This window comes from Mastomys coucha, unplaced genomic scaffold (genome assembly GCF_008632895.1).
Source record: "Mastomys coucha isolate ucsf_1 unplaced genomic scaffold, UCSF_Mcou_1 pScaffold6, whole genome shotgun sequence".
Classification (NCBI taxonomy): domain Eukaryota; kingdom Metazoa; phylum Chordata; class Mammalia; order Rodentia; family Muridae; genus Mastomys; species Mastomys coucha.
The window spans coordinates 121,958,199-121,961,826 of record NW_022196912.1 but is presented as its reverse complement, the minus strand read 5'-3'; the positions used below and the strand labels follow the sequence as shown (position 1 = coordinate 121,961,826).

Genomic DNA, 3,628 nt, shown 5'->3' with positions numbered 1-3,628 from the left:
AGTCGCCTCTCCGCCAACCCTGCGGCCCTGTGGACTGCCGCCGTAGGGGGAGGGGAAACACTAGCATTCACCCTCCCATTCGCCCCGCCCCCTTAGCGAAAGGGAGTTCGGGAGCAACCGAACCTGTTAACGGAACTTCGGTCCGGAGGCGGAGCCAGGGCGCCCATCGTTCAATCACAGCTCCATCGTGGGCGAGATCTAACCAATCGAGCCTTCGGATATGGCTCCGCCCCTCGTTGCTCACGTCCAATGGCTGAGCAGTACCCTGGCTGGAGGGCCGGTGGGCGGCGGGGCGGAGCCGTGCCGAGGCGTGTTAGGTGCGGGCCAATGAGCGGCGGCGGCGGCCCGTGGGCGGGGCCCAGGGGCGGGCGGAACCGGGTTGGGCCTGGGCGGCGGGGCTGTCTCTGGCTGCCGTCCCGCCCCTCCCGTCCGGCCGCCGCCGCCGCCGCCGCCGCCGCCACCGCCGCCGCCTGGGGGTTGGTTGAGGCGGACGGTGGGGTCCCGGCCGGAGTGTGGCGCCGCCGCTGCGCGTAGGCGAAGCGGGCAGGTGAGTGCGGCCGGCCGGCTTCCGCGTGCGGCCCGCGGGCTGAGGGGACGAGGTTCCACCACTCCTTAACGATGGGAGGCCGAGCGTGCGGGCTCCGAGGTCCGGTGGTCGGCCGCGGCGGAGCTCTCGGGGCCTGGGCGGCTGCGGGCTCCGAGGCCCGGCAGGCCTGTGCCCCGAGGGGACTCGCGAGCGTCTGCAGCTTCCCTCGTCCACTGGGACCGGGACAGGCGGCAGGTGCAGGGCGCGGCCTGGGCGCGGCCTGGGCGCCGCCCTCGGGTGCGGCCCGGGCCCGGAGCGCGCGCGGGGCGCCGGGACTGCGTGCGGCGGGCTACAGCCTTGGTTTCCTTCCTCCGGCGGCAGGCGCACGCGGCTTGGGGCCGAGGCTCCTCCGCTGCTCTCTGTTGCCCACCGGGAGCCCGGCCCCCGCGCCTTGTCCTCCACTGCCCGCTCGCAGAGGCGGCCGTAGAAAATAGGTCATGTTTCTTCCCACACGCCCCTGGCCGTGGTCCACACGCGATGAGCGCGCTGGGAGAGAGAAGCATTCAGTGCTCTTAGAGTTGTTTGCCATTCCGATTTTCAACTCTTCCTTCTCGCGGCTGCAGTCTGGGCATGGGACTCTGTCCCTTCTCCCTGGTTGCCACTCTTGGAGAAGAAGCTGATTAGTGACGTGCGCCACTGGCTGCGAGGGGCCTCACCCCCTCCGCGTCGTGTCAGGAGAGGACGTTGGTGCGTGTCAGGAGTGTGCACGCGTTGAAGATGACTTGGGACATGCTGTAATCCATTTCTAAACGAAGACGGTGTTGTTACCGAAGTAAACAGGCATGAACAGGATGTTGGCAGTCGTTCTGCTTTGCAGACCCTCAGAAGGTTTGAGGTTTTAGTGATAGATGTAACCCATCTGCATCCAGGAAGGCTGAGGCGGGGGATCTCGATTTTCAGGCCTGCCAGAGCTACATAGGGAGACCCTTTCGAAAACACACAAAACCTAAAACCAGAATTGGACATTGAAAGTGTGGGTTTTTCATATGTAAGTAATACTGTCCCCATTTCCCTTTCAAAGGCGATGCTGAGGGCATTTTTAAATGAGTTTTAAACTAAACAGTGACAGTCTTGGGGAGTTTTAAGTGAACACACTCTTAAAATACAGCAGTATAAAAGGATATTTCCTCTCCAAGTTAAAAAGTTTGTCTAGACTCACTGGAACCATTATATTACCTACAGTGCATATGTGGGCTCCTACCTGTAGAGGCTCACTTTATAGATGGGTCTCTGGGGTGCTGTGATTGATATTTTGGTAAAATTCCAGCCATTCGGGAGTGAGTTTTTCTAGGGCTAAGAAAATAGTTTGCAAAGCCAAGTTCTGAAAAGCTACAGAAAAAAAATCTTACTGGAACTCTAAACAACCTTGGTCTTTATTGCCCCAGTCCTCTTTTCACTATACATTCCTTTCTCTTGCTTGAGATCTTACTAATATCTGGATATGCAATTCTAGTTCCCTTGGAGAGTAGTAATTGCTGCTTCTCCCTCCTTTTTCACTGTGTAAACAGCTCAGTGGAGCTATGCTAGACTTGAAGATCCAAACATTATGATGATGTGGGTTCTACCAATGAGAGTTTCTGTTCCTTTTCTGTTTATAAATGTTCAGTAAAATTCTCACTGAAATGCTGTTAGCTGGGCCTTGTAGCATAGCTAACAGTAGCCCCCACTACTCAGGCATCTGAGGCAGGAAGATCTTAGGTTCAAAGCTAGCCTAGCCTGTGTGAGAGACCCTGACTAGCTGGGGATCTAGCTCAGTGTTAGAGTGTTTGCTTATTGTGTGAGAAAGCCCCAGTTGCACCTTCAGTACTACACGTGCACACATCATTGTCATTGACTGTCTTTTTTATGTGGTGCATATTTAGGTCAAATTTAAAGATGATTAAACTGTTTCTTTAGAAGCCATGTAATAAGACAATGAGGAGTCTATATTCAGTTTTTTATTCTTCTTGTTCTGTAGGTCAACCACTAGAAAACTGGTTTTTGTGTTCAGCACTGTGGTGAACAGTCAGTAACCTTCTAAATCTTGATCACACCTAAAAGGGAATGTTAAAGATGACAGTGCTCAACAAAGTTGCATCAGGAGCACATAGAGTAGGTTTGCTTGTAGTAAATCTTCTAGTAGAGTTCCCAGTCCACAGAGGATGATGTCCTTATCCCACCTTTAACAGCTTCAGACCTTAAATTCAGTGGGGAAGTGCTTGCATCTAACTTGCACACTAACCTCTCTCAAGGTTTGAGTTGTCTGTTTGGTACTTCCAATACTTACTACAGTGTCTGTGCCATGTAAGTAGTCGTCACACTGTGTCACCAGAAGAGCTTTGTATTTGTTCAGTATTGGTCAACTTCCATCCATCCTCTTACCTGTTTCCCTCTACTGGTGGCTGAATTGGCAATGGAGCGTTGGATTAGCTGATGCTGTGTGGATGGAATGTTGGGAAAACTGAGGGAAAAATATACTATGGCTTCTGCAAGCAGGCTGAGACTTCCAAGTCTCTGAGCTGTTTTAGTTACAAAGTCTGTCTCAGTTTGAAGTAGCTGCTAGAAATATAACTGTGTTTGTTGTGTGTAGTTTGCTGGAAGGTTCCACATCTTTAGAAAGTGGTAGCCTACTCTTGGCTACAGAGCATGGTGATTTTCCTAGAGCAGACAGACAAATTTCAGTGTTTCTTTCTCTTAGACCAAAGTCCTGTGTTGCTCTAAAGAAGCAGAGGAACCATTTGTTACAACTAGATTATTTTAACATAACAGTGAATATATTGTTCTGCTGCTCTTTGGGAGTTGCTGTGGCCAGGTATTTGCTTTTTCAATTAGCTCATGATTTTCATTATTATGTTGGGACTCACTTTCTGTTAGAGAAGGATATTTGGAATTGTTGTGTGGCCTTTTTATCTCTTTCTTATCTTGTCCATAAACTTGGAATTATTAATCATTTAGAAATGAAAATATTAATTCTACAGTAATTTCTCTCTTGGTTAAACATTCTAACAACCTTTTGATTCTTTAAATTAATTTTTTTTTTTTTTTTTTTTTTTTTTTTTTTTT

At 50.8% G+C, this 3,628-nt stretch overlaps 1 protein-coding gene across 2 annotated transcripts in view; it reads left to right on the top strand.

Moving 5' to 3' along the window:
• The first annotated feature begins 341 nt into the window (after positions 1-341).
• The window catches only part of Setd3 (SET domain containing 3, actin histidine methyltransferase), a 70,096-nt gene continuing 66,809 nt past the window's right edge, over positions 342-3,628 (top strand). Inside the window, exon 1 of one of the 2 annotated variants that reach the window (XM_031357492.1) lies at positions 342-547. The gene's annotated coding sequence lies outside the window, so the exon portion shown is untranslated. The remainder of the gene's footprint in view (positions 548-3,628) is intronic. The other variant, XM_031357491.1, reaches the window with a different exon arrangement.